The 24316-nt window shown below is 47.4% G+C and overlaps 1 protein-coding gene across 1 annotated transcript in view; it reads left to right on the top strand.

Moving 5' to 3' along the window:
- The window catches only part of ETFBKMT (electron transfer flavoprotein subunit beta lysine methyltransferase), a 184947-nt gene that overhangs the window by 69208 nt on the left and 91423 nt on the right, over positions 1-24316 (top strand). The window lies entirely within an intron of this gene.

Here is a 24316-nt window from a genome sequence, read left to right as displayed (position 1 = left end):
ACATTCAATAAGAAAGGACAGATTCAGTAAGTGAATTCGAGGGCAGAATTAGAACATTAAGAAAAATCATAAGTTGTTATACAGAAATCGTTAATCAAGGTGAATAACTTCATTGCCAAGAAATATCTAAGCAAATATAAAGAAAAATGGCAGCCAAGAATTATTCTGAGTTCCAAATAATCAGCAAAGTTCATAAGAAATCAGACAGCATCCCTAGTACCATCGAAAAGTCTCAAGAGTTCTCGTACTTGCCCCCAAATTTGAAGGTCTATATAGAAAATCTTCTCATAAGGCCGAATGAAAACTTCAGATTGATCATGGTGTGAGCAGAAGAATACAATTTTAGCAACTTGGAGCATACAAAATTAGAGCGTCATACTACTTTACCACCTAAGCACTATGCCAGGACATGAATACTGATTCAGCTAGAGAGCCCTGAAGTCATCTGAAGATGGCTGAAGAAACTAGTTACAAAACAAAAGTGAACTATTGTGCATGAATGCAATACAGCAGGTAGCGGAAGAGCAGTTGAAGCGTTACTGATTCATGTTGGAAATATCTTTTTCTGGATAAACGAGAACAGTGTCATTCAAAAATAAACAAAGATGACGTTGCTTGACTATGTGGAGCAGAAACAGTAAACGGTGACTTTGCAGGGCGAGATATCCATTTTGAACAAGATGGCGTCAAGGCCTAGTTGGCTTAAGCCATGAAAAGGCACTTTAACAAATCATAACAAAAATGTTTCAAAAGCAATGATATCAGATAAGTATGCACATATAAATCCAAGTGTAAATCCATATTCTTCACGCTGTAAACATGCGCAATTTTAAAAAAATGCACAAAAACTGATTGATGAAATATGTGCCATTGGGGTGAGTTATATTGACACCAATGTTCAATCCCCAAGAGACAATTAAGTATGTGGTGACCACAAGGTAGATGGAAAATGTTTTATATATTAATATGAGTAGGACGTCCAGCTCAAAGTAACATACAAAATAATCTGCTCTGCACATCACAGACAAAGCATATTGCAGGAAACTGCACAATCATAAGGAGCATGGCCTTAGACCAAGTCATGGGAAAATATGTGCAGCCCCATCTCCCTGAAGTCAAAGGTGAATGTGTAATTAGCTAGCATCCACCTTGATGGGATGCTGATACTTACATTGGATATCACTGACCAGGAACCAATCATCTTAGCTTTCCTGACATTCACACTGTAACCACTGAGAACAATTGATGTGAGTCTGACATTTTAATTATGTATCATCTTTGTTGGATTCCTCAAAGTAAAAAAATAAATAATTGGACAGTATGTAGCTGGTGAAACAGAGCCCATATGTTTCTTAGGAGAGCACTGCCCGTGATTATTGACGGGATAAATTGGCTTGCAGAAAACTTGAGAAGGTTCACCACCAAATCTCTTCCCGACAAATCTGCCTACAAAATTGCACTAGGGACTATCACAAAAAGATCAGAGAAGCTTGCAGGTCCCACAATATTAACAGGATAGATAATGCTGGGAACTGGGCCAAAGAAATGTTAAGGTTTTAAACAAGTTTATTAAGCATGCTGCATGTGCTTCCACTATTCCGGCCTCTCAGCCATTGTGCGATGCACTCTCAGATCATTTTGAGGAGAAAATCTCGAAAATCTATCGGAACCTTTCAATCTACTCTATACAGGCAGAAGCCTCCTCTACTGTCTCCCCTGCTACCAACCCTTCCGCCTTAAGAGGAGTTTGAACCCATTACCTCAGCACAAGTCGCTAATATGATGAGTAAAATTAAATCAGGCTCACCGTCTGATCCTTCCCCTCTGTACATCATGGTGGCTCTTGATACCATACTCCTTCCTGGTATTACTTCACTGCTATATCTTTCTCTTAGCTATACAACCTTACGTTTGGACAGGAATGCAGCACAAGCCATGCCTATTTTGAAAAAAAAACTAATGCATATTCCCTTGAGCTCACCAACTACAGACCCGTATGGCTACTTCCTTATCTTAGTAAAATCATGGAGACGTCGGTAAACAAACAACTTTTATCTTACTTGGAAGTCCACTTCCTTTTGGACCCCTCTCGGTCGGGTTTTAAAGTGTCATATAACACAGAAATAGTGCTGGTGGTGGTATTGGAGACTGTTAGACTAACATAGATTGGTGTCTGTGGCAAAATTCTGGGCTGGCTCAAAAACTTTCTTAGCAACCGGACTCAGACAGTGCACCTCAAATGTTTTAAATCTCAGACCATGATTTTAGATAAGGGTGTTTCGCAGGGCTCTTCAGTGAGCCCCACGTTTTTTATCATCTATGTAGCCCACCCTAGCTCAAGTGGTAAGATCATGTAACTTTGAGGTCTTCTCATATGCAGATGATACTCAATTGATCATCTCTATGGGCCTTAATCCAGAATCCACCAAAAGCAGATTTGGTAATGTATGAGGAAAATTGCTTCCCAGATGACTTCGAATTGCCTACAGCTGTACTGAGATAAGACTGGGATCCTGCTGTTTGGCAAGGACCATGCATATTGGTCGGATCACTGGTGGCCTTCTGAGTTGGGCTTGATCTCCCAACCTAAAAGGTGGTAAAAGAATCTCGGCATCCTGGCTGAAGAGAACCTCTTTATGTGGAAGCTCCTGTTACACAATAGAAGTACTCTCACTCAAGCACTCATTGTAAGCTGCTTGGATGATGTCAATGCCCTTTTGGTAGCAGCTAATGAGATGCTACTCTCCAAGCTGCAGGTGGTTGAGAACACCACTGCCCGCCTGGTTTGCAAACTTCCTCCTCGCTCCCCTTCGGAGCCTACACTGAAATCTGAAATCTCTCCCCTGACTTCGCATGAGAAAACGATCTCTATTCAAACTCCTGTCCCTGGTTTACAAATCTTTGTTTGGCAAGGGCTCTCTGTCTTAGATCCAACAGCCAATATCTGCTATGCTCTTGACGTATTCATACTACCAAGTATGGTGGACTATCCTTTTCCTATCTTGCTCCCCATCACTGGAACATACTGCACATTCATATTCAGTCCAGTAATGAATTTGCCTGTTGTAAAAAGGCATGGATATTCTGAAACACTTTTGTCCTAATCATGCTCTCAAGCACCGAGATACTCCTTTGGGGGTTATTCGTCCTGCGCTACATTAAATGTCATTTCCATAACATAACATAACAGGGCCACACACTTTAACTGCTAGCACCATGCCGTGCCATTGCTGCTCACTGTCTTTGGTGGTAGCACCACCCTTTCCTTTCCTAAATAAGGTCCGATTTATAGGGAAGCCAAGAATATAGTGTTAGAGTTGGTCTGCTAATTATAGTAGGTAGGTTAATCCGCTACGAGTACATCTCTGCAACATAAGACGGTCTTGCATGGTTATTTACTACAATAGCACTTCAAAAGGTCATGAAAGTCTGCCACATTCCACGGGTCAACTGACTTTGCATTTTACCGAGCATCGGCTGGCAATGAAGGGTCAAAGAACGTATCTAATGCCTTATTATTTTTTTATTTTGTCTCTAAATATATCCAAAGTTTGTCAACTGGCCAGGCAGCCTTATATGTCATGTCAACGTCCTCAATAGTACATCACTTACCTCTCCACTCCTCACCCCAAAGGTCAGTTATACCTTATGCTATTTGTTTTAATTTTTCTCAGTCTAACTGTTTAGGTTGAGCCCAGAGGCAGCACCCATGTGCTGCTCTGTAAGACTTGTTGTAGTGTAGTGTGAAATAGAAGCCCCACCCACTCTCCACCCATATTTGTCATTGGCTTGTGTCATAGTCCTTCGTAAATGCTGGCTTCTCATTCCTAAAGAGGCTTGTTAGTCACTCCTTTGTACCACCCTGTCTTCACTTGTAACCTCCCATGGAGACTGGCCCTTTTACTTCGGTTGTTATATGGTACTCCTTCTTTAGTCTGTGAGCACTACTTTCATTAATGAGTTTATCTTACTGCAGGCAGCACATGGGTGTCCGCTTTCAATAACAACATTGGCACCCGATTTCACTTTAACTTGGGAGCCTGCCATTATCTCAATCCCCCACCCTCCCCATCGCTGCTTAATCTCGCTCCGTCGCCCTTTGTGTCTGTTTGTCCCCCCCACCAACTAGCCCTAAAACCCTGCCTCATCTACGAGACCGTCTACGTTGCCGCAATCCTTGCTTGTTAGGTATGTGGTGTATGTCACTGTGGTATGTCTCGAGTGGTGTGTCTGTGTCTTCTCTCCTCAAAGGATTTCATTGCATTGTTTGCAGAGTTGTGTGTCGCCTGTGTGCATATGATCGTTTGAGGGGATATTTCTCACCAACAGGAACTTTTTGTAGAACACATAATTTCAAGGAAATCTTCCTCCGTATTAGCCGAAGCATTCAGCGTGTCTATACGAATCTGGTTACCACTTGCAGAGCTGATTCACAGTGCTATCTGGGGGCAGTGTCTTGGAGGCTGGGAGGGTTGAGCAGAGTCAGACGCACGTTTTGAAGTTTCTGGCGCAGTGTGTCCCTTTTAGCCTCCAGGGTTGCCAAAAAGACATATTTCCTCACTGTGTGTACTCCAGATCACAAGTTCTTGCCTCCAGTGCGTCCATTTTAATAAACTGGTTTTGCTCATGATTGGCACTAGGGTGACCAACTGGCATTGGTGCAAATTCAGGACGGGTGAGTGTAAAAATTCAGGACAAAGGGTCAAAATTCAGGACACAAATTCAGGACAGGAGGTCAAAATTCAGGACAAAACTTCAGGACAATAGGTACGTTTTACAGACACATCAGAGGTCGCGCAATAGTATATAAGTAAGCCCTGCCATTTCCAAACATATTCATCCATTTGCAAACCTATCCATCATGTATCCTTCCATCTATCATTTCACTCATCCATCGCTTCATCCATCTTCTCATCCATCCTTTCACTCATCTCCATTATCCATCCATCCATCCACCATTTCACCCTATCCATCTGTACACTTATCCATCCACTCTTTATCCCATCCATCCATTCACTCATCCATTCAGCCACTTACCCTTTCACCAATCCAGCCATCCTTTCACTTACTAATCCTTCCACCCATCCACTATTTTAGTCATCCATCGATCTTCCCTTTCTCTCTCCATCGACCCTTTCACTTAGCCATCCTTCCTTCCATCCATCCATCCCCCCACCCATCCATCCATCCATCTACTCATCCACTCATAAATCCATCCATTGATCCTATCACTCATCCATCTATCATTTCACTCCTTCACACATCTATTCATCCTTTTGTCCATCTACCCTCCCTTTCACTCACTCATCCATCCTTACATCCACCCTTTCACTCATATGTCCATTAATTCACCCTTGCACTTATCAATCCATCAATCCATCCATCATTTCACTCATCCACCTACCCACCCATCATCCACCCAACCATCCACCCACCCACCATCCACCCACCCACTCATCCATCCTTTCACCCACCCACCATCCAATCCACTGATCCATCCTTTCACCCACCCACTATCCACCCACCACTCATCCATCCATCCATCCATCCTTTCACCCACCCACTCATCCATCAATCCATCCATCCTTTCACCCACCCACTCATCATCCATCCATCCTTTCACCCACCCACCCATCATCCATCCTTTCACCCACCGACTCTCCATCCATTCATCCTTTCACCCACCCATCATCCATCCATCCATCCGTCCTTCCCCTCATCATCCATCGTTCCCCTCATCATCCATCCATCCTTTTCCCTCATCAACCATCCATCCATCCTTCTACCCACCCACTCATCATCCATCCCCTCATCATCCATCCATCCTTCCCCTCATCATCCATCCATCTTTTTACCCACCCCCTCATCATCCATCCATTCCCTAATCATCCATCCATCCATCCATCCTTTCACGCATCCCCTCATCATCCATCCACCCTTCCCCTCATCATCCATCCATCCATCCCCTCATCATCCATCCATCCATCCTTCCCCTCATCATCCATCCTTCCCCTCATCATCCATCCATCCTTTCACCCACCCATCCATCCTTCCCCTCTATCCATCCCCTCATCCATCCATCCCCTCATCCATCCATCCATCCCCTCATCCATCCATCCATCCCCTCACCCATGTTCAAATTCAAGTTCAGAAATTTGTATAGCGCACTACTCACCCACAAGGTGCTTGATGGAGGGGGGGGAGGGTGAGGAGGGGGGGGGGACTTTACTTATCGAATATCCAAGTTTTTAGTTGCTTTCTGAAGGAGAGGTGGTTCTGTGTGAGGCGGAGGTGGGTGGGGAGAGAATTCCAGGTTTTGGCTGCTAAGTAAGAGAAGGATCTTCCCCCCATGGTGGATCTATGGATACGCGGAATTGGGGTGAGGGCTTGATTGGACGATCGAAGTTGGCGGGTGGGGGTGTAGAAGGACAGTCGTGTGTTGAGGCATTCGGGTCCTAGGTCGTAGAGGGCTTTGTGTGCGTGGGTGAGGAGACGGAACGTTATTCTCTTGTTGACGGGGAGCCAGTGGAGGTCTTTCAGGTGGCCGGAGATGTGAGCTTGGCGGGGGATGTCCAGTACGAGTCTGGCTGAGGCGTTTTGGATGCCTTGGAGTTTTTTCTGTAGTTTGGCTGTAGTTCCGGCGTAGAGGGTGTTTCCGTAATCCAGTCTGCTAGTGACCAGTGCGTGGGTGACCGTCTTTCTTGTTTCGGTGGGGATCAAACAGAAGATTTTTTTGAGCATGCGTAGGATGTTGAAGCATGATGATGAGACGGCGTTGACTTGTCTGGACATCGAGAGGGAGGAGTCCAGGATGAAGCCCAGGTTACGTGCGTGGTCTGTAGGTATGGGTGCGGTTCCCAGGGCTGGTGGCCACCATGAGTCGTCCCAGGCAGAGGGGGATGAACCTAAGTTGAGGACACCCATCCATCCTTCCCCTCATCCATCCATCCCCTCATCCATCCATCCTTCCCCTCATCCATCCATCCTTCCCCTCATCCATCCATCCTTCCCCTCATCCATCCTTCCTTTCATCCATCATCCATCCTTCCCCTCACCCATCCATCCATCCCATCCATTTATCCTTCCCCTCATCCATCCACTCCATCCATCCTTCCCCTCATCCATCCATCCTTCCCCTCCATCCATCCATCCTTCCCCTCCATCCATCCATCCTTCTCCTCATCCATCATCCTTCTCCTCATCCATCTTTCCCCTCATCCATCATCCAGCTACCCTTCCACCTGTACATCCATCTATTTACATTTTCTCTCCATCCTTCCCCTCACTCATCAATCCATCCATGCTCTCTCATTAGCCATTTATTCAATCTTTCATTCATCCATTCACCCTTTCACTAATTCATCCAGCCATTCACCCATCCCTTCACTTACTTACTCGCCGACCTTTCCATATTAATTTTGAGCTGAGCCCTTTTGAGAAGAGGCCCATCAAGAACTTCACCCTCGCTGCAGGGGCCGTTCCAGGACTGGGACGGAAGCCACCCAGGGAGGAGACAGGATCCACCACAGGGGGGGAAAAGAGCAGCCACAGGTGGGGGTGGACTGGAGCCACAACATGGGGGGACAGGAGCCATCCCAGGCGTGGGGTGGACTGGAGCCACCACATGGGGGGACAGGTGCCATCACTGAGGGGAGGGCAGGAGCCATCACAGGAGAGGGAACACAGGGGTGGGCATGCAGTATTCTAGTATCATCTTGGGCTCCTCTCCTGCACAAGACAACGAGAAGACAGGCTCTCTGTCCAAAATGCCACCCCCCACTGTGATGTACAGTACTTACAGGAGATACTCTTAAGAGAACTGATTGAACTGATTGTCCTCCATACTTTGTTAATCAGTGTGGGTGCGATTGTGCCATTTCTTTATTTTCTTACATTACAGACTGCATGTTTGAAGAACCGAGGTTTGCTTACAATTTAGTGACAGTAATTAAGCTCTGTGAAGAGAACCACGTGCTGCCTCGGTGTAATCAGGGGTGTAATCTGGCCGAGTCTTGGATGTTTGGGGCCCTGGGTAGAAATGGAATGTGTGAGCCCCTCTCTAAATAGCAGAGACATGACACATTCAGGGCTGTTTGCGTGTGAATAGATGTCGCTGCTCCTGAAGCTGCAGCCCCTCCCTCTCAGTCACCTTCGAAGCACCTCTTAACAGCTCATCAAGGGCTGGAGGTGTGAGGGTCGCCACCCCGCTGTGCCCCTCCAATGCTGCGGGGCATCTGAGGAGCTTTGGTGCAGCATCGGAGTGAAGAAAAGAGGTGGGTGCAAGCTGTGCCGGCTTTAGGGTGGGGCAACCGGTGCCCTGTTAAAATGACGGACAAATGGCGTCCGTTAAAGATTCCTTCACGGACAACGGACAGACGGCCGAAATTACGGACTGTCCGTGAAATTTACGGACGGTTAGTCATAATTGGCACTAATCGCATGATGGGTCATAGGGTGATTAAGTACGAGGGGGGGGGAAGGTGGCAGCTGTCGCCACCCTCAGCTCGTGTGTTGCATGTTTGTAACTGCATCAGCTCAATTCTGAGACACCCAACAAATGGGAGTGCACGTCCGAGGTCCGCTACTTAGCATGATCTTCAGTGGCATGGGTGAACCTGCTTTCCGGGTCGACATACGTCAGTTTCCCGGCTCTCCAGTGCGCCATGGGAATTGCAGTGCACCCTGTGCTCCTGGAAAAATAACTCTGTCTCTGTTTGCCTAGTTTTCTTAACTGCAAAAAATTTGGGAAAAATAGGAAAGCGCACACACTTAATATTGTGGGCTACATATAGCAAGCACTGGCAAAGTCAATGGGTCTCACTTTTTGGCTTTGCCTATTCTTTTGGTGATGCTGTTAGTTCCCTGACGTGAGCCATGGAAGTATATAGGCCATGCATCCAACAAGCATTTGCAATGCAATAGGTCTCGCATTTACACGAGTTTGAGCTATTGGCATTGTAAATGACATTGCCTTTTATTTATGTTTTGGTTTTTAAAATATAAATAAAAGGCATTGTCATTTACAATGCCAATAAGCTTAACCTCTTGTAAATGTGAGACCTATTGCATTGCAAATGCTTGTTTTAAAGTTGTAACTTATCGTTTCATTTGGAGAGTTGACTCTATCTGCCTGATTGTATTCTCTGCTGACTCCCGCACTGAGACATCTGGTTTACTTTGACGGCACATAAGCACTTTATTAGTGCTCCCCCGCCCCCACTAAGACACTTACATTAGGGTCTTGCATTACCCAAGTTTAAGGGCTACTTACAATAATTCCTATCTCTCAAGCAACAACTTGGTTTTCCCTGGTCTGCCACAGAAACCAACCAACAAAGCAGAGGCTTAGACAGACGCTAATACAGTTGGCGGTCTAGTTCTTTGAATTCCTCCCATCTTAGGCAGGCTGAAGGCTATTTAAGTAATGGCGTGCCAAAGGCAAGCCAATTTGGCCCATCCACGTCAAAATGCCAACAGGGACCCTGCCTCTTACATTTCAATGGGTAAGAAAATGTCTCCTACATCATATTCATATTCTAGTGTGGATCTCAAAAATATAAGAGAACAAGCCGCTCGTGTCTCTAGCTTATTATGCACTATGATATTACGTATAGAACAAAAGGTTCCCCTATTTGTAAATGTTGTAACTATGTGTGCCTTCCTCTACCTTTCAGGAAAGATGGAACAATAATATCCATGGCAAGGAACCACCTAAAACCGACAGTGTGGCACAGCTCAAATCCGCTGACTCCTCTATCTTGCCGATCCCACAAGCCACTCCTGTTACTTTTTAAAATGTTTATTTTATTTATTGCATTTTGAGATACAGAACTCAAAGAAAAACAAACAACACGCTCACAGTTCAGTCAAGTACATCGTACAAAGCTCATTAACACAATTATACAGTGCATTGGAAAATTAGGGACATATTCATATACATTGCTTTTGCCGGATCATCACTTGTAGACATCTTATTGTGTACCTATATATTATAGGAACTGACACGACCTAATATCATAAAGTCAATTATACCCGTGTATAATTCTCCATATTTGGTTCAACGTGGCCGCAGCTTGCCTCGTCAAAAGCTGCCCCCTAAGGCTCTCCAATCTCTTTACCAATTAGATAATACTGAAACAGGCTCCAAATTTTTTTGGGGTGGTTCTGAGGCGGTACCAATTCACTGTATACCTCAGAATGGGTGTTACTGTATAGCATATCTGCTGACCAATCCTCTGTTCTTGGATGAGGGCCTTTAGCCCACCGCATGTCTACCCGCCTCTTGGCCAGTAGCAGGCCAATCGCGACCAGTCGCCGCACTTTTTGGCAATTCTTTTATCATACCCAACAATGCAACAAATTTGTTAGACCAATTATATCGTAAAGAGTCTAAAGTACCTCATTCCAAAACTCCTAAATTTTGGAGCAGGACCAAGCAACATGCAGGAACCCGGACTCAGGGTCCGAACAGCGAGAGCAGGATGCAGAATCCCTTAAACCATATCTAAATAGTCTAGTTGGCGTGATACACACCCTATTCAAATATCTGAAATGAATTAGGCTGTGTCTGCCATTCAATGATACTACGCCATCACCTTAATTAGCTTACAATGGTGGTTCACACATCGGACGTTCCACGTCAATAGTCTAACTTTACCAACCATTCTTAGCGCAATTTCAGCAGTAATCTTTTACTATGGATATCACATGCTCCTTGTGTGAGCTCAAATAGTTGTACTGTGCAACATACAACAATAACATTCCCAGCAACCCCACCCACGCTATGCCCACCCCAACCAAGCATAAGCGACCCAGCACCCACCCTCCCTTACAAAACAATCACACCCAAAGGGCGAGACAAGCAACAAACCTCAGAATGCAGTGTGAGTTACACTTGGGGGCAGATATTACCGGCATATCGGCATGGTTGATACCAACGCCAATTCTTTAACACATTAGGAATGCTTCCTACCGTAGATGTATATGCAGCTATCTAGACAGCTAATAAATGTTAAACCCTCCACCCCACCACACTAACCCCAGGCGCAGAGCGCATGTCATCAAAACTGTTTTGCTACTGGGCTGAAAAGCAAATTAACATTCTAGAACATACCCCAGTGAACTGTACTTTGCTGGAAAATATTGGTACAGAGCAACAGATGATCTAAACAAAGAAGCCAAAAGCAAAAAACCCCACCCGTCATCCCCATCAAAAAAATGGAAATTAGCAACCTTGAAGTCAAGCTACATCCCACAGCATTCCACCACACCCCAGTGTCATAGTATGGCTAACTTGACAGAACCCATCTTACGCATCCATCACAGGTCAAAACATCAGGTAGATGCGAGGCCAACCCTCCAGAAAACACGAATATTGAATGATTATCCGTGCCTACAATTTCTCTGTCTCGGAGGCATCATCACGATGTGCACGTGAGGGGCCTAGGGAGCCTCCCTGGCCCCAGCCGCTTTCTCATTTTTTCAGGAATTGTAAAGCTAGCGTAGGTTCGGTAAAAATGTGAGCCTTTCCATCGACTTGTATCTTAAGTTTGGCGAGATAATCATGTTATAGACAAATTTGAGCTCCCGCAGCTTACGTTTTACCGGCAGAAATCATCGTCTCGCCTCCTGTACCTGCTGTGTGAAATCGGGATAGAGTTCTCTGGCCTTGTGGAGAGCTGCATCTCTCTCCCTGTAGTTGAGCACCCTCACGATGATGGGACGTGGAGGGGCACCTGGCACTGGTCTAGTGGGCCAAGGAACTTTGCGCCCGTTCTAAGATAAAGATGTTAGAGAACATATCCCTACCCAGCAAGGCAACCAGCAATTGCTCGACGTAGAGCTCCATGTTCGGAATGTTTGTGTACTCTGCAAGGTATACACCTGTTACAACGCAACTTTTACAACTACCTACTGTTACAACGCAACTTTTACAACGCATACCATTACAACGCATTGCGCTGGGGGGCGCTCTAGGATAGGAAATAAGTATAATTTACTATCCAACACCTTCCCTAGGGTCCACGGGGACTGGAGTTAGAATAGTAAATTATACTTACCACTATCCAGCACCTCAAAGCGCTATGCGTTGTAATGGTATGCGTTGTAATGGTCGCGTTGTAACAGTAGGTAGTTGTAATGGTATGCGTTGTAACATGGTACATCCACTCTGCAATGCCTACGATATGAATATTATTTCTCCTTGAGCTTGCTTCTAGGTCTTCAGCTTTAGCTTGAACGAGGTGCAAAGCTTTATCCATTTTCGTGATTGAGTGCCTGTTAGAGCTGAGCATGTCCTCCGCGGCAGAGTCCAGGCGCATCTCTTGTGTTTTTCCAGCCGCTCAGACATTATGTCCATTAGGAGCGTAAGCGCGTCAATTTACCCATCAATTTTGGGGAGACTGTCCTGCAATTGAGAGAGGATTTGTTTCAAGTCTGGGTCTGCTTGAGCGTCCCCCAGCTCCGACCCCGACTCCAAGACGTTTTTATCAGCTTCTAATTGTCTGGTGGTCCTGCGCAGTTCAAAGAGGAGCCTTGATTGAGATTTGTCCGTTTTCCCCATCCTGATGATTATCTCAGAACCCTGTTCCAGCTGACTCAGCCAGGCGCTCCAGGCCAGGAAGAGTGGATAGCACACACTACTAAATCACTGGCCGTGCCTGCCTCTGCGCATCCCCCAGCCAGTGCCGCACACCAATCACTGCTATCTAATTCTCTGCAAATGCACTATGTAGGGCGCACCAGTTCGCATCAGGCATGAACCAGTCAGAGTGTACAGGGCATCAAATGTCTGTTGGCGCACAAAGTTTTGAGGCGGCTCACCTCTAGGTGGTGAGGGGTTTAGCTTGTGGCCACAGCTCAAAGTCCAGTTTGCAGCAACTGTTGATTCTGTGTAGGGGGACAGGTGAAATGAAGGATACCACATGGGTCGCTTCAAGACAAACTGGCATCCTGCCCCTCCACACGCAGAAAACGATCCGCTTCACCTGCGGGTCGCTTTAATTGCCGCCAATAATAAAGTTGTCTTTTCATACAATAACAGTGGGAGCCACAACCGTAGAGGGAGCCCAGCGCTACACACGCCGGTCCGAGCACAGCTCTGTGAAGGGGCAATGAGTAATTGTCATAGGTGGCCTCTCCTCGGGCGTAACGATGACGAGCAAAGGGAGTCCCGGGCTTTAGTCTAAATTTTTGCCGGGCAGCACAGAAGGCCTCACCCCGGTCTGCCAGCCAGGCCGTACCTCCCGCTACCAAAAGCAGGGGAGACCCGCAGGCCCCAGGCAGGCACTATGCGGCCGGCCCCTCCAAAGCCAAAAAATGACCTCAGGGGGCAACCTGGAACAACAGCGAGCCGCCGACACAGGCCCGGGTGCCTCCCAAGCCGCATAGTGGGCTCACTGCAGGACCTCGCCGCCCGCCCAGCTCGGATGTTGTCGGGGCTCCACCACTGCAGCCGCCACACAATCGGAGGCAAGCGAAGCGCTCCCTGGCTCTGCTCCATCAGCGTGAACTTTGATCACGCCAGGGCCTAGTCCGCATCCTGGCTCACAGACAGTACGTTCGCTGATCGCCCTTACGTCGCTGATCCTGCACAGTTCTCAGTTAGCAGACTCTGCCCACGGCCCATTCACATCTCGCTGGGTGGAGGGAGGTCAAATCAGAGCATTAGAGAAGCAGGATTGTGTAGGGTAGAGAATCAGGCTTGTGGAGCAATGCTAGATTGTGACCATCTTTAGGCCAGGCAAGCTCCGCTCCCCAGCCACTTCGTTATTTTGTCTCTATTTCAACGCGCACATTATTCAGAAACATGGCCTGAAATTATTGGACTTTTTGGATACTGAAAAACATGATATAGGTTTTATTACTGAAACATTGCTTCATCCAGATGTTCTTCCCTGCATCTCCATGGCATTAACTTGTGTATTATAGTCTAACTAGACTTGATAGACAAACTAAAACAGGCCTGGGCATGGCCATTGCTACGTACAACACAGTGAAAATTATGTTATTGAAATCCGTTCTTACTGACTGGGTTGAGATGATTACTTTTAAACTAGAGATCCTGCCGTAAAAACAACTTGGAAAGACGCATTAGTCTATCATCCTCCTGGCTCAAAAAAATAACTTCGCACAAAGCTGATTTAATGTCTGGCACCACATATTTTGTCTGCCGATAATTTTATGTGATTTTAATCATCATGCAGAAGTGATCTCTGATTCAGGCACCATACGATTGCTTTCTGACCTGGAAACTTTAGGTCTGCATCAAAGGTGATATGCCCCACACATTTAGCAGGACATACCTTGGACCTAGTATTCACTAATTCAGCCAACTTGCAGACAGAACACCCTACCCTGCAGTTTACACTATTAATTTTTATGTTAGTGAGGAGAGACCCTTGGACTTCATGGTATAAGCACCCAGGCAGGTCAGACCTTGGAGCAAGGTAGAACTCTCATCATTTACCTTGGTTTTCTCTCTGCCTCCCTTGAGGGGCAATGCAGATAGGAATATGGCTTTGAATGATTTTGAGGGAGCCATTTCTCAAGCTTTAGATTCTATGCACAGCCCCCCCTTATACTTAGTAAACCCATATCAAAGAAACCAACCTTTCCTTGGTTCTCAAACTCTTTAAAAACGAGATGGCAGCTTGTAGAAAGCTGGAACATGAATGGAGGACCACAAAATCCCCTGGGGATGGAATAACCTATGGAACTGCATTAGGAATCTATCATAGAAATATTAAAGAAGTAAGGAAGACCTTTTATAGTAGATAGGAAAAACAACTCTGGAACCTCGACTAAAGTATACAAGATTCTGAAGGAATTCAATAATCCTTCAACCTGGGCCAAACCAATTCCCGCTTCCCATGCTCTCTGTGATGAGCTCGCAAACCATTTTGAAGAAAAGATATCTAAAATGTATAACACCCTTTCAAATGTTTGGGAACCTGAAGGGCTGATTTTACCCAATTCCCCTGTTATCACCCATCCGATACTATTGGAAGCTTTTGATCATGTTGCCCCATATCATGTGCTGGCTATGTTTAACAGGATTAAGTTGAGATGTTATGTTATGTTAATGGTTTTTGTACCGCGCACAGCTGCCCCAGCAAAGGGGCGTCCTGGCGCCAAGGAAGGTAGATCTCCAGACGATCCTGCCTGCCATGTATTACGGCCACTTTGGCCCCAGCCCTTCTCCCCACTAATACAGACCTTCTCAACACTTCTTTGAGCACAGAAACTATTCCAATAAGCTAGAACGCAGTGCGTGTCAAACCTATTTTTTTTTTTTAAACCACAGCAGATCTGCTAGAGTTGGCAAATATAGACCATTATCACTGCTCCCCTTTCTTGGAAAAGTTATGGAGACCCTAATCAATCAACAGCTCATAGAAGCAAAGGTAGAAGTTTGTCAGTTGGGAAAGACAGGATGGACTCAACCAGTACGTTCCCTTACCTAGGTGTTTTGTTTGAGCGTACTGGCTCCTGGGGAGCTGCGATTAAGAGTAGGAATCTCCTTTTTAAGAGGTCAATAGCGGCAGTGATTAGTTTTGCAAACAAAATGGGCTAAAGGCCCCCGGAAATTCTCCTCAAAACCAGGTCAAGTGCACTAGTATTGCAATGTTTGGGGCAGGAATCTGGGGTTTTTATGATGTCTCCCCAATCCAATTAGTCGAAAAACCTTTTTAAGATGTATTTTAGCGGTCTCAGAGTTCCCCAGTTTTTAATTGTCATAGCAAACTGGGGATTCCATATATTTCGATATGAGCAGAATGCAACCTCTATAACTATGGCATCGAGTTTGGGCATCTTCCTGTTCAGGGTTGAATAGAGATATCATTAAGGATACAATGAAATTGGACCATGTGTGTAGCATTAACTGGCTCAATTATATTAGAAAATGTTTTTTATAATGCTCCAGAAACCATGAACTCTATTTCTAGGATTTTTTTTCAACTTCTTTGTACAACACATTTAGAGTCTCTAAGAGCTGCACAGGAGATGACTAAATATACAGTGATCCAGCTTCAATTGACATTGGCAACCTATCGTATCCAGCCCTATTTGGTTCGTTGCACTGGAGGGTACGACAGATACCTCCTTACATGGTTTAGGTTTGACTGTTTTCACCGCCTGGTCAGTTTTTCCCTCTGTCAATGATTGGTCCAGAAAAATGTGTCATTGCCCGTGTGATAATATCTCAAAGCAATCAACTATTCTTGTGATTCTCTTCTGTAAAATATATTCAAATGAAAGAGCTAGATGGATTCTGCCTTTTTTTTTTTAAACAAGGGGGTTGGAGGCAATGTTGACCATCCTTTTTATATTTGCAATTAATGGAAAACGTTTATTGTGTGACGATCATGACTGGCCTCTTGAAAAGTATAATGAAAAACAGAGAGAGTATAATTAGGTCATGAATTCTATTTTCCAAATGCATAAAGTGTATTAACGGTCCAAAATGCTTAGGATGCGTGAGAAAAATTTTGAGAAAACAGATGGAAGTTCTTTGAAAGAGAAGTTGTTTAGACAATTTTGTATGGTGTGTCAACAAACTTTTATGAATGTTTTAACTGTGGCTTTTATGATTTTAATATAACTTGAAATCGAATAAAGTATATTCTGATTCTGAACAGCTCATATCTTTTCTGGCAACGTATTCTGTGTTAGAACCCTCTCAGTCAGGTTTCCGGGCTTCCAATGGCACGAAAACTGCGCTAATAGAGGTTCTGGATTCAATCAGACTTGCTCTGGATGAGGGGAACCCAGCTATGTTGGTTTTACTAGACTTGTCCGCAGCATTCAGCACCATCTCGCATGCAACTCTAATCTGTAGATTGAGGAAGATTGGTGTTGGTGGCAAAGTTATACCCATTATGCACTGTTCATGCAGTGCACATGAGTCCCATGGCAGACTGCTTATCTAATATTCTGTCACAATTGTCGGCCTCTGGCACACATCTCCTGTGCCGAGTGCAGGGCACCATAGCCCAAGAAAGGAGGATAAGTGCTAAAGTTATTTTTTATCATGATTTTAGCACTGGCTATATCTAAGGTCTAAAATGTACATGTATGTAATGTTTATATTTTTCATGACTTCCAAGATAACCCAGTGATTTAATGCTCCCGCTGCAGAGATATGTTCTTGCGTAGTTTGAAGGTTACATTTTCAAATCCCTGCACCTGTAAATAAAGTGTTTGGCTGCACTATTTCTGAATTTTGTACGAAAAATAAATTATTAACAGCTATATAATAGAAGAGGTGTAAGTGCATAGGTTCACAACGCTAAGGTGTACACCAGCTATATCACTGCGCCCTCACATGATTCCAAGGAGGAATTAACTGTATGTAATGAAAGAATGAAAACTAACAAAACATTTCAAAACCAATTCTCACAGCCTCTTCTGAGTTTAATAGTTATTGTTACACGTATTTTTATTCAATACAAAATGATGTCTACAAGATCAAAGAGTTTGAAATCAGTTCCAGACGGCCGACACACATTTTGCTACTTGATGTCACATTTTCAAAGCTGCAAATGAAGGAAAACAGCCTGCTATTACCACACCATGAAAGATTCCCTGATTTCCAATCCATAACACTCTCCAGGATCTAAAGTGATACTAATTTCCATCTACAAAAACAAAGTGTAAAAAACCCTGTAAACTTAAACCGAACTATTGATCCTGGCAACAAAATACCATGAATTGTATTCATACATGGCTTATAAACATATATATATATATATATATATATATATATATATATATATATATATATATATATATATATATATATATATATATATATATATATATATATATATATATATATATATATATATATATACACACACACCACTTGAGGTGTAAGGAAAACAGACCGTTTTTGGGTGCTACATAGTTAAGGTATTCAAATTTATCTCTACTAAATGTAAATGTGGGTGTACTTGTAAAGCGCACTGCGACTCCATGGAGTATCCTGGCGCTGAAGACCACTGGGGAACCCGTCCCGGTTTTCCCTGTGAGATGGTCCCTTTCTGGGTATCTCCAAGGTGAAAACTGGCGTCTGTGGGGGGCCGTTGTAGAGATGAGGCAAGCTTAATGCCCAGAGTTGCCGAGTGTGTTCCCTGGTTAGAGTAGGCACCCCTGCATGACTTTTAATAAGAATTGTTTTTTATTTTATAATGCACACACTAAATGGGTGTCACTCTTCAAGCTTTATTTACGGATAATCTGTTGTTCTAGATCCTGAACAAAGATTGCCCAGACTCATCAGTTTGTTTACAAAGTGAGTGACATAAAGGCCCATCCTTAATTTTTATTTATTGTATTTATTTTTTATTGATCTTGATCCATCAAATTACTGGACACAACTATTTGTATATAAAAAAATATTCTCACTATTTTAAACAGTTTAATAATTTAATAAGTAATTATGTTGGCATAGGCTCAATGTTAACTGTTTGTAAAAACGTGGCTCTGATACACAGCACCTGAATATAATTGCCTTTAGCTCTTTGTCTATATGTTCACTCATTAACCACACAATGAAGACAAATAAGCAGCGGAGGCACCTCTGCTATGGCTATAAAATGATTTTCTTATCATTTTCTTTCCGCTTAGACGCAGCTAAGTCTGGGCGGGCCCTGATGACAGCAGGGGAGGTGTAGTTGTAGGAAGCTGGCTCTGTATATACTATACCAAAGTATGGTATAGTGTGGATAGAATCCAGTGGATCTCCAAAGGCTTACAGAGGTAAAAGTAGATAACACCTAACTCTCTATTTGTGGTAGTGTGGCGAGCAGTAAGGCTTTATCAGAGGGTAGTGTTAAACATTTATTGTACACACTCAGGCAAGAAATGATGTCACACACTCAAAGACTGAACTCAGACCAATTTGTTTGCATAAAAATATTATTTAGTTGTATTTTATTTCAAACCAGGCAAGTGTAATAGTACTTTGTAAGAATAATGCTGTTGAATACAGTTTGAATGCAATTGAATTGGATAAACAGTTGGAATTACTTTTCAGTTACTATTAAAATTACATTTTAACTTTTCAGATTTCTTTTTCTACTCAGTGTGATATTCCTAGATATCACACTGGGACATTTCATAGATAAAAGGTGAGTAAATATTTTTTTGTAAGTATACAGTTTCTTAAGGTTTCATACAATTTTCCAACTCCACACTTAAATCAATCAGCGAATTTATAGAGTGCACTACATACCCGCGGGGTCTCAAGGCGCTGGGGGAGGGGTTCACAGCAGCTAGTGGTCGAAAAGCCAGGTCTTGAGTAGTCTCCTGAGGACAGCGGGTCTTCAGTCTGACGTAGTAGGAGAGGGAGGGAGTTCCAGGTCTTAGCAGCGAGGTGGGAGAAGGACCTACCCCCGTAGGTGGTTCTGCGGATGCGTGGGACGGCGGCCAGTGACAGGTCTGCGGAACGGACGTTTCTGTTAGGTGCGTAGCGTGAGAGTATGTCGTTGAGGTAGGCTGAGCCGGTGTTGTGGAGTGCCTTGTGTGCGTGGGTCAGGAGTTTGAATCTGATTCTTCTGTCAACGGGGAGCCAGTGCAGGTTTCTGAGGTGGGGGGGTGATGTGGTCTCGGCGTGGTACGTCGAGGATCAGGTGTGTGGAGGCATTCTGGATTCTTTGAAGTCTGTTGATGAGTTTGGACGGGGCTCCGGCGTAGAGGGCGTTGCCGTAGTCTAGTGTGCTGCTGACGAGGGCGTGGGTGACGGTTTTTCGCGTGTCTGTCGGGATCCATCTGTAGATCTTGCGGAGCATGCGGAGGGTGTGGAAGCAGGAGGAGGATACTGCGTTGGCTTGGTTGGTCATGCTGAGTTTTGAGTCGAGGATGACTCCAAGGTTGCGTGCGTGGTTTGTAGGTGTTTGAGGGAGCCCAGTAATGCGGGCCACCAGGAGTCGTCCCAGGCTGAGGGGTTGGGCCCGAGGATGAGTATCTCCGTCTTGTCCGTGTTCAGTTTGATCCGGCTTTCTTTCATCCAGTCGGCGACGGCCTTCATGCCCTGGTGGAGGTTTGCTTTGGCGGTGAGGGGATCCTTGGTGAGGGAGAAGATCAGCTGGGTGTCGTCGGCATAGGAGATTATGTTGAGTTCGTGTAGTCTGGCGATGCGTGCGAGAGGTGCCATGTAGACGGTGAATAGCGTCTGGCTGAGGGAAGAGCCTTGCGGGACGCCGCAGATGGTCTTGGTGATTCCGGAGTAGAACGGTGGGATGCGGACTCTTTGCATTCTGTCGGAGAGCAAGGAGGTAACCCAGTCCAGGGCCTTGTCGTGTATTCCTGCGTCGTGGAGGCGTGTGCGTAGTGTGTGATGGCAGACGGTGTCGAAGGCGGCGGAGAAGTCCAGGAGGATGAGGGCTGCTGTCTCGCCGTTGTCGAGCAGTATTCTGATGTCGTCTGTGGCAGCGATGAGGGCGGTCTCGGTGCTGTGATTCTTGTGGGAGCCTGACAGGGAGGGGTCGAGGATGCGGTTGTCTTCTAGGTAGCGGGTGAGTTGGGTGTTGACGATCTTCTCGATGACCTTAGCTGGGAACGGAAGCAGGGAGATGGGCCGGAAGTTCTTGAGGTAGCTCGGGCCCGCCTTTGGTTTTTTCAGTAGGGCGTTGATCTCGGCGTGCTTCCAGCTCTCTGGGAAGGTCGCCGTCTCGATGGAGACGTTGATAATGTTACACAGGTGGGGTGCGATGGAGCTGTCTGCTTTGTTGATGATGTGGTGGGGGAGAGGGTCGGATGGGGCGCCTGAGTGGATGGTGCTCAGGGTCTTGACAGTGTCCTCTGTGTTTATGTTGGTCCAAGTAGTGAGGAGGTCGTGGTCGGTGGGGTTCGGTGGGTCTGGCATGGTGGGGTTGCCGGGTTTGTTCGAGGATTGAAGCTGTTGTGGATGTCGGTGATCTTGCGGAGGAAGAAGGCAGCAAGGGTGTCGCACAGGGCTTGTGACAGCGGGATGTCGTTGGTGCAGGAGTTGGGGTTTGAGAGTTCCTTAACGATGTTGAAGAGCTCCTTGCTGTTGTGTGCGTTGTTTTCGAGGCGGTCTTTAAAGGAGGCCTTCTTGGTGGTCCTGATGAGGTGGTGGTGGTTGCGGATGGCGTCTTTGTGGGCTGCGTGGCTGTCGGGCGTCTTCTCTTTGTGCCAGATGTTTTCTAGTTTCCGACAGGTGCGTTCGGAGGCTAGTAGTTCCGGGGTGAACCAGCTGGCTCTCTGGCTGGTGGCTCTGTTGTCGTGCTGTCTCAATGGGGCTAGCGTGTTGGCGCAGTCTTCCATCCAGAGTCTGAGGGTTCGGGCCCCCTCCTCGGGGTTGGTGGGGTTGGTCGGTGGGTTGAGTGTGAGTTGTGTTTGTAGGGGTTCCTTGGTGACCTTGCCCCAACGACGTCCGGGGATCTGCAGGGCGAGGTGACGTATGACTGGTACGCAGTGGTGGTCGTTCCAGGTGAGTTCGGCTGCGTGGCTGATTGCAACGTGGGGGCTGGAGAAGAGGGCGTTGAGCGTGTGACCGGCGATGTGGGTCGGTGTCGTGACGATCTGTTTCAGTCCGAGGGTAGCGAGGTTGTCAATCAGGGTGGAGGAGTTGTTGTCCTCTTTGTTTTCCAGGTGGTAGTTCAGGTCGCCGAGGAGGATGTAGTCATTGGAGGTCATTGCGTGTGTGCTGATTAAGTTGGTGATGGAGTTTCAGAATTGGGGGCGGGGTCCGGGTGGTCTGTAGACGAGGGTGCCTCTTACGGTGGTCTTGGGGTCCATGTGGATCTAGAAGTGCATGTGTTCGGCGGTGTTGAGGGTGTCGGCGGTGTTTGTGGAGATCCTGATGGTGTTATTGTGGATGATGGCGATTCCTCCGCCGACTCCGTTGGTATGGTCTCTGCGGGTGATATTGTAACCGTCAGGGATGGCCACTGCGATGTCTGGGGCGGAGGGTCCGTTCATCCAGGTCTCGGTCAGGAAGGCGATGTCTGGTGCTGTGGAGTCGAGTAGGTCCCAAAGCTCGACGGCGTGTTTGCGTGCGGAGTGGGTGTTGAGCAGGATGCATCGGAGCTGGTTCGGCTCTGTTGTTGCGGGAGCTTCGGCGTCTTTGATGCAGGAGAAGCTGCAGTTTCAGCAGGTGAAGGGGCCGTGGGTGCCCTTAGGGGCGGCCTTGTGGCAACTGAGTGGTCGTCCGTGGTTGAGTGAGAGGAGGGTGTTGGCATCGTACCGGATGCGGTCTTCGTGGATGGTGCGTGGTCCAGGGGTTCTGGCGCTGGGCGCGGTCCAGACGCAGACGGGCTTGCCTTAGGCGGCACCCGCTGCGCGGCCTCACAACGGCCGGCATTTAAGGGAAGGAGGGGAGGGAGGCAAGCTGGGAGGCGGGAGGAGGGACGGCATGGCCAGTGGGCACTGGGGGGTTGGGGCCGCAGGGGGGGGCAGCGGCGGGAAAGCAGGGGAAACACGGGGCTCGGGTGGGGGGGAGCGGGGCTAAGGGATGAGCGTCAAGGCAGCGGGGACAGGGGGGGACAGGGCAGAGGGGCTACACAGGAAGGGCCGTGGAACAACGGGCCCTGGAAACGGCGGCAGGAGCGGGAGACAGCGACCAGGGGCAGTCGCATCAGTACAGGGCAGGAGGCATGGGCATGGGAGAAGAAGAAGGCAGTCTTCAGGAGCGGCAAGGCGGTAGAACCGGCACAGGAGCAGGGGCACTGGGGGGTGGGGCTGCAGGGGGGGCAGAGGCGGGAAAGCAGGGGAAGTGCGGGGCTCGGGCGGGGGGGAGCGGGACTAAGGGATGAGCGTCAAGGCAGGGGGGAACCGGGCAGAGGGGCTACACCGGAAGGGCAGTGGAACGACGGGCCCAGGAAACGGCGGCAGGAGCAGGAGACAGCGACCAGGGGCAGTCGCGGCGGTACAGGGCAGGAGGCGCGGGCACGGGAGCGGAAGAAGCAGGCAGTCTTCCGGAGCGGCAAGGCGGCAGAACCGGCACAGGAGCTGCGGCGGGAAGGGGAGCGACCTACCAGGAGGTCAAGGGTCGCTCTCCTCTCCTCATGGCGGCCGGCTTTAAGGGAAGGAGGGGAGGGAGGCTCAGCTGGGAGACGGGAGGAGGGGGCGGCATGACCAATGGGCACTGGGGAGGCGGGGCAGCGGCGGGAAAGCAGGGGAAGCGCGGTGCTCGGGGCGGGGGGAACGGGGCTAAGGGATGAGCGTCGAGGCAGCGGGGACAGGGCAGAGGGGCTACAAAGGATGGGCAGCGGAACGACGGGCCCAGGAAACGGCGGCAGAAGCGGGAGACAGCGACCAGGCACAGTCGCGGCGGTAGAGGGCAGGAGGCACGGGCACGGGAGCGGAAGAAGCAGGCAGTCTTCAGGAGCGGCAAGGCGACAGAACCGGCACAGGAGCTGCGGCGGGTTGGGGAGCGGCCTACCAGGAGGTCATGGGTAGAAAATGATTCACAGAAAAGCAGTCAATGCAATCCTATGGGAGGGAATGAAGTTATCGGTTTACAGGTAAGTACTTAGTTTTGGGAGTTGGTTTTCTGGGGTTAGAACAGGGGTTCCCACAGAGTGAAGTATACACTCCCAGAGCACCTTCAACAGCACTAGGACCGCTGGGTGCAGAGGGCTGAGGCCTAATGTTTTCTATAGGGGGATAAGGGGCCTCATGTTGGTAGCTGCTCATGAGCTGGCAACAGGGTTGTGGAAGCAAAGCTCCTGCGATTAAGTTCAGGGGAAAGGGGGGGTTTCAAGTTAGCACCCAAAGTACACTCACAAAGGGGCGGCGGGTGCAGGGTGCTGTTTTGGCATTGGGTGCCGTGTTGTTTTCAAAGGGGATTGTCCGGTTGCAAGAAACGCTGCCGGCTCGGGGACAAAGATCTTCTGGAGGCAACCACTGGTTGTAGAGGTAAGTTGGGATGCCAGGACATTGTCGGTTGGGCCATCCAAGGCCGTGGCGCGTCGGATGCAGGGGTGTCTTTTGGCGTCTGGTTATCCCTACCAGCTTCGCTCACGGTCAGGGGGGATCCTCCAAAAAGGGGCTGCAGGCATCGTCTGGAGACTTGAGGCAGTTCAGGGATAACCCAATCCCAAGTCAGGATCGCAAGAAGACCTCCTCATGGTGTTGGGCCACTCAAACTCGGGTCGTGGGCATCGGGTGCAGAGTGGTATAGATTTGCTGATTTGGCTGGAGCCAGAGTCTGTTGGTGAGCAAATGTGGTGCTCACGGAAGACAAAGTCTGGTTGAGGAAGGCAGAGCAGGTCCTCCGGGTTCTAGTGGGGGTGCTGGCTACAGGACATACCGTGATATTGTTGGAGCAGGTCGAGGTCGGGACAGG

The sequence above is a fragment of the Lissotriton vulgaris genome, chromosome 1_2, assembly GCF_964263255.1.
Source record: "Lissotriton vulgaris chromosome 1_2, aLisVul1.2, whole genome shotgun sequence".
NCBI lineage: Eukaryota > Metazoa > Chordata > Amphibia > Caudata > Salamandridae > Lissotriton > Lissotriton vulgaris.
This window is presented reverse-complemented; position numbering and strand designations above follow the sequence as displayed.